Source organism: Centruroides vittatus, unplaced genomic scaffold, assembly GCF_030686945.1.
Source record: "Centruroides vittatus isolate TY-2023 unplaced genomic scaffold, ASM3068694v2 scaffold_1519, whole genome shotgun sequence".
NCBI lineage: Eukaryota > Metazoa > Arthropoda > Arachnida > Scorpiones > Buthidae > Centruroides > Centruroides vittatus.
In genome coordinates this window covers 878,510-892,068 of record NW_027122682.1, presented here as the reverse complement: position 1 = coordinate 892,068, position 13,559 = coordinate 878,510, and the positions used below count along the sequence as shown (strand labels likewise).

General features: G+C 32.7%; 2 protein-coding genes across 3 annotated transcripts in view; both read left to right on the top strand.

The window, feature by feature from the left end:
- The window catches only part of DCP2 (decapping protein 2), a 208,154-nt gene that overhangs the window by 140,435 nt on the left and 54,160 nt on the right, over positions 1–13,559 (top strand). The window lies entirely within an intron of this gene.
- The window catches only part of LOC136987383 (adiponectin receptor protein-like), a 35,873-nt gene continuing 29,928 nt past the window's right edge, over positions 7,615–13,559 (top strand). Inside the window, exon 1 of one of the 2 annotated variants that reach the window (XM_067285120.1) lies at positions 7,615–7,741. The gene's annotated coding sequence lies outside the window, so the exon portion shown is untranslated. Of the gene's footprint in view, positions 7,742–13,152; positions 13,178–13,559 lie in introns of those variants that run through there. The other variant, XM_067285121.1, reaches the window with a different exon arrangement.

The following is a 13,559-nucleotide window of genomic DNA, read 5'->3' as shown; positions in this document are numbered from 1 at the left end:
AGACTAATCAACAAGAAACAATGCGCTGAGGTTGTATCATTTAGGGGACTTCAGGAGGAATGGCATGAGACTAGTTTAAAATGGGAGCAAAGACTGAACTTCGCAATGGACTAGAAGTGCCTGCCTCTAAGTGCATTGCGGATTGAACCAGGCCAAAATAGAGCAGCTGGGTTATGAGGGAGGGGGGTCCGACATATTCAAGCACACTTCACGTGAAGAATTCCTGGTGTTTTCCGCTCGCTTGGTTTCGATCTCACGTTTCCAGAATCGTAGGCTGACGACTTAACCGGCCATCTAGCTAATCGACAAGAGATGAAACAATGTGCCGAAGTTAGAGGAGACCTTACGGGACAATGACGTAAGTTCTATCACATCATGGAAGAACCAAACTCTCAGGAAGAGCATTAACGAGAATAGAAAGTGTGTACTGAGGTTAATGCACCGTTACGATGGCATATCACTAGAACCTAGCATGGTGTCCAACAATTTTATTTAATTCCTTAATTAACACCTGTATCCGTAGGACCTAGGAGGGACTTTTAAAAATAATATGCATTTATTCGTATCATATATACAATTATCTTGTAAATTTAATGATTAAACTCTTGTTGAAGCCTGATTAATTGTCTCGATGTGTTAAAATATGTGTATACACTTAAACATGCATATAAAATGGTAATAATAAATTCGTTATTTATTTAATGAAGCAGCGATTTCAATTATAAACTTAAGAAAATAAGCAAATATTTTTAAGAATTTAATAAATGGAGTTAAAGATTTTTTTTATAATAAAAAAAAGAATCAGTTTTCTATTATAAAATATTATTCAGCAATTTATTATTCATTCATAAGAATGACATACACACTCGATTGGGAGTTTTTTTAAAACTGTATTAAATAATAGGAAATTTTAATCAATTTTGAGTGTCAGTTTTAATTAAAGCTCTTAGCTCCTATTCAAAAGATTTTCACAGGGTGGCCCAAAATATTCATTGACATTTGGACCACCCCGTACGTGCCATCATAAAAGAAAATCCTACTGTTATCATATTAATTCTGAAGCGTACAGACAAACTGTCGCTTTAATAAGAAAAAAAAAAAAGAAATTAAATATGACATTTGACGATACCCTAATTGCCTTGATTTAATTTAAAATCAATAATTTCATCTTATTATTTATTTTATTTTTAAATATAATTAACAAAATGTAAGTCAGTGTTACTGCAGACCTATTAAAGAATGACGAATAACTTCTTCCCTGATACATAGACTGATAATATAAAGTAGGGCCTTTTTATACTCTTTTTGAGTGGTAAAGGGCCTTAAACCACAAATAAAGATAATATAAAGTGTCTTCCAAACCCCCCTCAAACTCTCATTTATATATAATTCTCTCTAAAGTTTAGTCGCTAACATTCGATTTAGAGTCGAAGAAATGATGGCGCTAAATCGAAGTTTGAAATTTATACAGCACAAACTGTATTATATCCTACTTAAAATAAAATCTACTTCGTGTTTATGGTTAGCAGAACTTATTTCTTGCGGCAGTACAACTGAAACTATTAATTTGTATCATTAGTATATTTTTTTAAAACCGTAATAGCACTATATATACTCTTATATGACATAAATGCCGTCTCCTTAACAACCGTGTAATCGTTCCTCTTTAGTTACTACAATACCATCAAAATAATTATATTTCTTTTTTTTATTTTTACAGTTATAACTAGGATATCCCAGAGCCTCGAGCAGCTTTCATTTCCTGGATCTTCATTTGTTTTTTTGTTCTTCTACAGTATTTTTTTTTTTTTTTTACATCTTTAAAGAACTTTGCGACCTCCGACCCTCCAGGCGAATGCTCCACTTGTTCTTTTGTAATTATGCAAATTAGTGGCTTCAGACATCTTTACGATTTTCCTATCTTTCCTGAGTATTATTCTCAGTAGTCTTTCTTGATTTAATAATATTTTAAGTGTTTTGAGCATGGGCTTCCTTGGAAAATTTCCTAGGGGGAGGGACAAAGCTTAAAAACAATTACAACAATAAATTTTTATTTAATTATTTACTTTTTGCGTGTTTTTCACGAGTATTTCACGTGCATCAATACAAAAAGACAGGCAAAGCATCCATGGTCGAAGATGTAAGGTTACGTATCTCAACCACTTTTACGATTATATATAATTTGTAGAATATTTTACTCGATCTTACGGGGGACAAGTGCCCCGTTTGCTCCCTCTGCGGGCGCCCTTGATTTTGATTATTTATCTGATAATTCTCGTAATATGTGCCCAAATTTTTTTCGCTTATACAACTAGGCGCATAAGTATTCACCACACTACAATCTATTGCAATGTCTTCCACTTCGTTGTAATCAATAGCGAGGTTGAGGCCGAAGTTTAAAACGCGAAAACGTGTACGTCGGACGTTCGGCGCCGCTTTCCCGTAAGCCTAGAAGTTTGACAATGGCGTTTGGAATGTCGAGCATGATTCCACCGACCTTCCAAACGCCATTGCCAAACTTCTAGGCTTACAGGAAAACGGCGCTGAACGTCCGACGTACAAGTTTTTGCGTTTTAAACTTCGGCCTCAACCTCGCTAATACCAAGAAGTTTTAGAACTTCTATAAATGCATGCGCCAAATTCTGTTTGGTCCTCTTCTTCGTGATCTTTTGATGTCCATGTTAATAGCAGTTTTGGGATCAATAACGATCAAGAAATCCGAAATATTCTACTAACTTCCAGATTGTTTACATTGTTTACAGATAACTTCGTGCATATAGCCTATAACTTGGGAAATTTTATGTATTCTGTGAATTTAATCGTAAATACGTTCACGTAAGTATATTTCATCGGTTGAAAAAATGGTTGAATTGTATTGTATCAACATTTACTGAATGACATTCCATACAAGATTGGAGATATATTACTTTTTCGGCTGTTATATATAACAGAGGGGGCAATTAGATTGCCCCCTTTTAACATTTTTACATTTTTGGGCTCAGATGGCATTGAAACGTGGAGAAATGCAAACACATTTGGGAGGTTTTTCTGTAAGAATGGATGTTAGTGTGTGGGAGACTTGATTTTTGCTTACCCTCAAACTCATTTCTAGCCTCAAAATTAATTTTTTTTTGTCATTTTATAATAATTAATAATATAGACCTGAATTTTTTAAAATAAAATCTCATAACAGATGGCGCCATATACAATTTTAACTTTTTTGCCGGGAAAGTTACGTAACTCATTGCTTGATTTTTTATATATATATAGACATAAAGAAACATAAGATAAAATTATATAAAAGATAAAAATGATAAGAATAGGTATCAAAATGAAGCATGAAAAGCGTTGGAATAATGTTAACAACATAGCATTTAATCTAGGAACGATTGATTACAATTTACATTCCTTACTCCATTCATATGTGCATAATTTATATATGGGGTCGTCCATAATTACGTAACGCTATTTTTATACTATTCGACTATCATTCCACCCGTGTAACGCTCTGGCACGTACCCACACACAAAATTGCGTAACGCATATTTTCGATCAATCCCCTTAATTGTACTAAGGTACTAATACGCATCACGGGATACCGAACGTTGCATTATTTTATTAATTACATGTATAATGTACAAAGCAGTGACATAAACAGCATGGTTCGCAATGTAACGCTTCAGAATCAAAAATGAATCCTTACTCGAGGGTTGAATCCCTAGCATTACGTAACTGTTTCGTAAATTTTTCACCCCGTAGTAACGCCTCAAACCTGCATGGCATCCGTAGAAAATTTTCTAAGGAGGGGGCAAAGCTTGGAGACGAAGTAATTACATCAGTAAATTCTTATATAATTATTTGATTTTGGGGAAATTTTTATAAGTGCCCATAGTCGAAAGTGTAAGTTACATATCTCAATCACTTTTACAATTACTATCTGTGGAATTTTATAATCGAGGGCGTCAAACGGGAGTGCCCGTTTGTCCCCCTCTGCGAACGCCCATGATTATCTGTATACCACCCAGGATCCTCGAAAGAATGGAGAACAGTGGGTGCAAAGACCATTTTTGGCTCCCTTTCGGAGATTCTGCTTATACAAACAACAAATAACATAATTATATTGAAGTAGAAAGATAATCTAGTTTAAATTTTAGCCCATGGCCAGCCTCTGATGCCCCACTCGAGCTCACGGGTCCGGGCTGCACCACTCTCTCGTATGGCCTGTACCCACCCACCCATATCTGCCTTACATAATCTATGGACAGTTCCTACGTTGCAAATTGATGTCTTTTTCTCTACTCGAACACAAACTAGATCTCTGGCTGTGAGACAAAATATTTTTTACGATACAAATTCGTGCAGTAGTTTATCACCTTAGTAACACAATAACAAATTCTATTTACAAACTCGATAGCAATTTATAAAATGTCCTGAGTCGATAATAATATTTGTCATTATTAATTTATTTGTTATCAATTTATCAATAGTTATGACGAATTAATTTGCCTTAATCGCTTATTTGATCAGTTAAATATGGCTAAACAATATCAATATTAATTAAGACTTTAAAAGTATGTTGTCTGTATTGAAGTTTGTCTGCTTGAAATCCCAGTTCAGTGTAGAGTTACATAATGCTGATAATTCAAAAACTACTTTTTAAAGCATTAAATATTTAAAAAAAAAAAAAGAAAATGTCAGCAACGAGTTGCGTAACTTTCTCGGCAAAAGAATTTAAAATTGTGTGTGGCGCCATCTGTTATGATATTTTACTTTTAAAAAGTTTTTATGTGATTAATTATTAAAAACTGACATAAGGCTTCATTTTGAGGATCATTATTATAAAACTCGAGATGAGTTTTATAATAATAAAAATAATAAAATAAAAATGTAAATGTTAATAGCGAGGTTGAGGCCGAAGTTTTCAACGCGAAAACGTGTACGTCGGACGTTCAACGCCGCCTTCCTGTAAGCCTAGAAGTTTGAAAATGGTGTTTGGAAAGTCAGTGGAATCATGCGCGACATTCCAAACGCCATTGTCAAACTTCTAGGCTTACAGGAAGGCGGCGCTGAACGTCCGACGTACACGTTTTCGCGTTGAAAACTTCGACCTCAACCTCGCTATTAACGAGTAAAACCTTCATTAACCTCGAGGTATGAGAATTGACCTCCTCTATTTCCCCACCTCTCGACCTTTAACCGCCAAAATTTAATAGCCTCAATGCTGCAAAATTTCAGAATTTTCGACAAAAGGCACAGGAGTTATTGGGCTAAAATTTGAAAAAATTGTGAATCTATAAATTCCCACTGTCGTCCGTCTGTCTGTCTTTCCTTAATCTCGAGAGTGGAATTAGATAGATGAAAGGCGAGAGTAAATATAGATACTTTAGGGGCACGAGCCCTGATTAACTATATACGAATTTCCGATGCGAGCCGGAAGTCATGTTATTTCAATCGAAAACGTCCCCTGAAAGCAGTTAATAGATGACCGGCATGACTGTATTGTTAAAGGGAATGTATGATGTACAGGGGCAAGCCACTACTAATTTGAGGTCGAGAGCTTATATTTTAAATGAAATAAATTAAAAATTGCAGCCCGACATTGTGACGCCGTCACAATAAATAATTGTTCGTTAAGCTCCTCATAATTGCTGGTCAAAGAGGATGAACAAAAAATTGTATTCGCACTCACGCAGTAACATCCCTACATACAGAAAAACTCCTCTTTGTTTCCTCTGAATATTAGTAGTATCTTGCTAGTCATCTATCTAACTCCATTCAAGAGAAAATTTTTAAATTGAAATAACTTGAATTCCAGTTCAAACTGGAGATTCGTATATAGTTAATCGGAGCCTCCTGCCTCAAAGCTTTCTATATATGGTTTCGGCTTTCATCTATTTTATTCCGTTTCTCGAGATTAATGATGGGCAGACAAGAACGGACGCCAGTGGGAATTTATAGGTCTGCAATTTTCGTTTGTTTTGTTAATTAAGTTACGGCAACGCAACACTGTGCCATCTGTTTAGGGGGATGCCTTCCGGGAAGTCTTTTTAAGGGTAACTGGTCCGTATTAGGTGTTACAAACTTGGAGAAAACTCGGAAAACTCCACGTGGCCAGCCTGTCCTGGCGAGAAACGAACCCACGATCGAACTCCAAGTGTTCAGGAGGAAACAGAACCGCTTGGCCACTGGTGGGCCCTGCAAATAACTATAATATAATTTAGCTTAAGATATCGACGTTGCCATAGCTGATAGTGCCATTTTACCATTAGTGATAATGTCGTTGATGTCTTATTTTGCTCCACGAGAAAGCCTAGCCTGTCTCTGTGTTGGATCTGGACTTGAGTCCGACTATGATTAATGGGAGGTATCAGAACATTGTAAACTATACGACTATCAACAGTTAAAATCGTTATGTATAGGCCTGACCAGCATGAATGAAGAATATTGTCCCGATTAATATTACCGATACTCATTATAAATTATGAGAATTTTCAGTGGCGCAGCGTCATTTTTTGTGAAGGTGAAGATATTGAAGACCAAGAAATAAAAAGAAGAATTTCCTCACTCGTAGGTTGCTGGGAAGCTGTAGCGGATCTGGAGTGGTCTCCTCAGGAACATGGAGTTTTTAAATTTAGAGATATTTGGGGAAATTTTTAACAGAAAAAGTACTGTATAAAATGAATGAACGTGAAGGTAACGATATAGGAATTGTTTGTTCTGAGTAAGACAATCCAGACACATTGTATGGCGAAAACAATAAGTCACTTTCTTCCATAATAAGCGTATCGAATAAATAATTAGTAGACACTTCAATATTTTCAGAGTGAAGACATCTTCAATAGCGCTGTCTTGATCCGATTCGAATCCCGCAGCGGTAGCGTTACATCTTCTTGCTCAGTTATTTAACCGACATCCGGATAATTTCTTTAGAAATTTTTACTGTATAACTGAATATATTAGAGATAACATTGTATGACAATACATTTCTATCGACAGCCCTATACGTGTATTAAGTATTAAGCTGCTCGAATCAATAATGGACATGACAAACGGTTCTCTTGATATCCGCAGGGTATAAAGAATTAATATAAATATATACGCTTGTGTGGAAAATTGCTATTTCCAATCCAATATTTTACTGTTTTTGATTTTATAATTTTTGGGGGGTTCGAGCATTAAGAAAATCTCACTGGCCGTCAGTAAGATTTTCTTTCAAGGTGGCACCCTACTGTTCTGGAGGACCCGGGATCGAATCCGGACGGCGAATTTTTCAAAAGAAAAACTTAATTTTATTATCTTTCGACAATCAAATTGACTTTATCTCGTAAAAATACGCTTCCGAGTCGCTTCTCTAAAGAATTTACTATCAAATTTTGTCGATAATACATTAAAATTTTAAAATTTTTACTTTAAATAATACTTTATAATTCATTTAAACATTATTATAATTAATTTCTTAATCTGAAATGAATTAATTCTTTTTTATATCTAACTATTACGTACATTAAAATTTTAGTAGCGAAAAACCATATAAATTATTCACTAACTGCGGTATTCGTAATCATTTTTAGAGGGCGCTGTTATATTGTTTTGAAACGTGCGCCAGCTGGTGGCAATTTTGTGTATCAAACATATTGGAGAATAACATTTACTTAAAAAAAAGAAAGATTTTGGAAGATCTCTTAATCTTTTTCATTTAAATTCATGAAAAAAATTATATTTATTTAAGTATATTATGACGGTAAGTTAAAGAAATAATTTATGAATTGTAATTTCATACTTAATTGCATTGTTTTTTATGTTGGATTAAAAATGATCTTTTAAACCTCCATAAGTAAAAGTACACATGTTACAATTGCAATATAATATACAGTGTTTTATAATATATAACAATACAGATATTATTATATATATATTATATATTATAATTTTTACTGATTATAATATATATACATATACATACATACATATTAAATAATCATACATATTTAAAGCTCAAAACTATACAACACTTAACTACTCTTTCTTACATTTATAAAATGATTTATAATAAGTCACACCTTACAAGCTATTTCCAGCAGAAACAGTTTAATAAACCATAATGAAACTGATGTATTAAGTGGCCAGCTTTGTGTTTTAATGTTCGTAAATCAAACTTCAGCCTTAACGATATTAATGCTTTCGACTGCGTTAAGTGGCCAAAAGTATTAGTTTTGTTAAGGTTTATTAAACCGTTTCTGCCGGAAATAGCGTGGAAGGTGTGACTTGTTTGTTTGTTTCGGCCGGCGCCGTAGAGAATTAAAATTACGGTCGAACCTATCCGTCTCGAATCTCGCAGAAACGAGATTAATTTCCAGGTTCCTACGCGGTAAACGGTAATACATTTGATTGGATTATGGTATTTTATTAATACAATAATGAGTACAGTACATATCTGTATTAGGTATTAATAAAAGATTTTTGATATAATTTAATAGAAATAGTTTGTCGGTAGTTTCTAGTGCCCGACTTTCTTCGATCGATAAGACTCGAACCAAACTCGTAGATGGTTGGAGAAAAGCAGCTATAATTGCAACTATATACTGTATTGTAAGAGATTTTCTCAACTACAATTTATGCTACCAAACTGCACTTGCTGAACTTTGAATTTGTAGTTGACACTTCAGTCCATAATTTGAGATATTGAGGTTTTGGTAGAAAATTATTTGAGATAAACATGTTTGAGATAGACAAGTTTAACTGTATTTAATTGTCTTTAAATTTTTCAATAAATTATACTGAATTGAAATGCTTATATTTTAAATTTTTTCGTCTGTTATCATTATATCGTTATCCCTGTTATCAGTTCTTTTGATTTATATGTGTTCTTAACGTTCCATATCAAATTTTCAATGAATATAGATTTTTTTTTTAATATATAGTCTTTATAGCATCATTGTGGCATACAGAATGTAATGTCATTCTGTATGTAACAATTAGAGAATATCTCAACAACAAATGTTATAGTGAATAATAGACTAAGCATGAGTCTGTTATGATGTTGCCTCCTTAAAGTTCAGACTTAATAACATGTTATAATTCATTCTGGGCATTTATTAAAGAGAAAATTTCTGAATTCCATCTACAACAGTTGAGATCTAAAATTATTGAGACTGTTTTAATAACTTGCAATCATCAGCATCAAAGATGGTATCCAGAAGAATGTAGAGAAAAATTAAATTTATGTTATAAATTGATAGGAGCTGCTCGTAGTTCAGTATATGTTTTGTTTTTTTTTCCTTTTGTTCAAGAACTACCGTGAATCAATAACTAGTGACGTTAAACACTCAGTGCCTGCCAGCGGCACCCCTCCGGGAGGAGTCCGTCGGAAACACGAACAGTTGATCGCCACCTAGTGGAAAACTCTAAAATGGCGTAGAATGCATTGTGAAAGGCAAGAAATCGTAAATATGATAACTTTCTTATTTTTTGTCTTCGGTTCAAAAGTAGGGTATCGTTGAGCTCGTCTCAGTCCCGAGTTCAAATATATACTCAAAGTCACAAAATTCCATAGGGTGCAATCTATACAACAGCCTTATAAATTAAGCTTCAAAATGCATTCAGAAAAAATAAAATTATATATATTCTATAATTAAAAGGAGGTATGAAATGACTTATCTTTAAATATAATGAATTTACAATTTTCAAAATTCGAAAATCATATCAGTACAAACAAGGCTTCAAACTCTAAGCCCAGTTTCTTTAAGGCATTATGCAGATGCAGATATATAATAAAAAATTAGTAAGGAGCAGTGAGATTAGGCCACTAAGAAAGGAAGTCTTAGCTCATGGCTATGTATGCTCATGCATTGCGTGTCCTTGAATATAACATAGGAAATTCTGTTTTTGATTTTTTAATGAGCTTCAATTATATCAATATACGGAAACAGGAAGTATTGTATTTGTTAACTTATAAGACAATTTTTCAAAAATTTATATGTAAAAATTCAATTTATTTATGTTATGAATAGAATCAAATATGTAATTATTTTATTGTATGTTGAATTCACTATTTTATTTATTGTTAATTTTATTAATAATATATTAAACTATTTTATTAATTATTATTGGTTTCCAGTAAATATTGTTCATGAAAATATTTTTCTAAACAGTTTCTTTGTAAAGTAGAATGTATTTTATGCAGAATAATTTTGCTGCTTGAGGAAAGCTTAAGAATAGCCCAAATGATATTTCCAGAAACATTATAAATTTTATTATCCCTTCTAATTTAGCGCCTGAAGCAGTTTTAACATGTTCGTGGCGTTACGAGGCACATGTGACTCATATGGACATGTCTAGTTAGGGCGACAGACATAATTGCTTGTTTTTCCGTTGGGGGCGCATATGTTTTGATAACATTATTCTACAAACATCGTTCTTGATATATCGATATTATTTTATTACGTGCAATAAAATATATTAATTTAATAGTACGAAGCACGAGTGACTCGTGCCGCCCTGTATTAAAATAGACTACAAGTCACCCATGACTCATAATGCCCAGCAGCTGCCTAAACGTTTATCTACTGATGCCGTGAACATGTTAAGTTTTTCACAATGTAGGCACTCAGAGAATGTTTCTCTATGCCTATGAAAGGATTTTGCCAAGCTCACTATAGGGGCAGTCTGCTGGTAAAAGACAGGGTATCTGATCAACCTACTTGTGAAAATTTCTTAGTTGACTTACATCAGAATCCTGTCTGCAGAATAACAAACTAATGCCTTTATTGCTTTAGCCATTCATTTATCAAACTTGTACTAGTTTTGAATAATTTTATCATAAATGCATATAATGCATATTTAACATGCATTGAAGCATGCATATTCAAATGGTTTGCTTTGTATTCTGTTACTCTGACTTTGTTTGTGGGAAATAATTTCATTATAATAAATACAGATGAATATTTCTAAAAGAATTTAAAATAAATTAAGCATTTCAATTCCGAAAACTAATGTGTGTGTTATGACATCGCATCTGATAATTTAAAAATGAATACTTTGAATCAACTTAACTTACAGATGGCTCCATAAATAAACTAAGTAAACATTAAAGATTTAAACTTAGACTCTTAAAATAAAGAAACCTGAATCTTGAATGTTATCAAAACAGTTTTATAGAATGAGACTGCATGTTACATATTAAAAATTATTATTTACATTTTAAAATAAATTACTGAGCTGCCTTATTATCTAGAATTAGGAGAACTTCATCTTTGACCGAAGTGCAGCAAATTGGCTTGCGAACTCATGTTAGATTATTACAAGGCACTAAATGAAAGTGACTTTTCACTCTGCATAAACAGTAAATACTTATCTTTGTTCTAAAACTTCCTTAACTTACATGATAAAACTTTGTAGAGTTGACAGTGAAGTTTTATATTTACCATTTCAAAAGTTCTGGCAGAAATAAAAAATCTTACCTTGCAATAGCATTACTATAAGCCAATGTAGAACTCATTTCTTTTCTCTTGTAAGCCACTTTTCTTAGAAATTTTCTTGAGTCAAATGGAAAAGATGGGTCTAGTATGAGACCTAAAGTTTTCACTTGTGAAAGAGCAACATATATTATCCTAACAAGAATTCAGTGCTACCAATATCCATTACCATCTTATTTAGGGATAATCCTTGCAATTTGTGAATGTTGATAGTGTATGCAAGCTATAGGAAAAACTGCTTTCTTGTGCAGCTCTGTGAATCTTTTTTGAATAACACCGTGATTGTTTTTATAAGAACCAACTCATTGTAACGAGTGGGACCTTCATAGGTATCAAATTTTAAAAGAATGCATAACGCTGCACCATAGCTGTTTACACAATATCCGCAATGGACAAGCATGCTGTTGCATAGTCCTGCTGAAGTTCATAAATTGTGCCATAATATCACTCTTGTGTCAATGCATAATTTCTTTATTTCTTAATAATATACTGTTGTTATTAATTGTTTTTTGAAAAAAAATTTTATGTAAGTTATAATGCATTAACATATATAGGTTGAAGTATATATGGTTAACTTTTTAAGAAACATGGAAAGAAAAGACTGGTATTAAACATTTGGCAAGAGCTTTGCTGTACTTCAAATGGCAGGTAGTGTGTACTTATTTATTTACATTTTTACAATGCAAAATTTTCCATTGATTTAACATGGGAATGATCTTTGAACTCTCTCAATAGTTCCCATTCTAGGTTGAATTTTAAAATTTGGCTTCTGTCACAATGCCATTTTATTACTTCTGTAGGCTGTAGTCGTCGGACACTATAGTCCTTGAAGCGGTCGGTTCTCGTTAGGCACCAAAGGAAAAAGGTGGGAATTTCTCAATGTCTCTGACGTCACCACCTCATGATACCCTCTGGCAGCGTCCGCAGGCGTTTGCGGCCTTAGTAGCCTTACTTCCATTAATGTGTTATTTGGTTTAAATCAATCAATTATTTTACAAAAGCGTTTCTGTGATTTGTCGATTTGAGTCACTGCCAAGGAAGCTTGCTCACTTTGCTTACTGTGCTTCAACAATCTTTTTCTCGAATATGTAAGAAAATAAATAAATAAATTTTGTTTAATTATATTTATTTAATTCAAATTAGTATTGATTGTCTATTCTTGATTTTAATATTGTTTTATAGTGGAAGAAATAAGGATATAAATATATTTAGAGGAAATATACTTAAAAATATAACTAGTAATTAATACCTGTTTTCATTTGTAAATTATGATTTTTGTATTAACCACGAAAGCTTATATGTAATGAGAAAGTTGCATATAATCTTATATATTTTAAATGAAGATTAATTTTTTAATTAACTATTATATATACAGTGGAATCCAGTTATTATAATCATGGATGATATTATCAATCGGCTCTTGTTATCATAGTCAGTCGGGCCCAAAACACTATATAAAATTAATTAATAAAAATAATCCACTTATTATAATGAAACTTTGGCTATTGTTATCAATTATGATAATTACACTTTGGGACAAACAATAAGAATTCTTATGAGTTTTAACTCTATAATCAGGTATGCGTATAATCTGTTATTATCAGGTAAAGTATTTCATACAGCCAAACAAATATCCATGGTTTAACAATATATAGTTTATTCAATTTTTTCTTCTACGTATGCATTTTGGGCCAACTTTTAAGGTAAGAACTCTTAGAAAATTTGTGACAAATGGATCTTTTCTTTAAAAGTTAATTTTAAACAAAGAATACCTTTTATCTTTTATATACTAAGCAGTAAGGGCACGACAAGAATTCTTAGAAAATACATTACTGTAGATCTTTACTTAGGGATGAACATTCCTGTTGCAATTTTTCTTTAATTTTGTGATCTGTTTAGTTAACACAGTTTATAAGAAATGTAGCATATATAAATGTGTAATGTTGTATTAAGTTACAGTTTATGATAAATATAAATCATACACATTTATACTGTACTTGTTTGTAATAAATTGAGTTTAATATTAAATAGAATGTGTTTAGCAAAAGATTATACAGTGACCAAACACCTTTAGTGTTGCCGAGA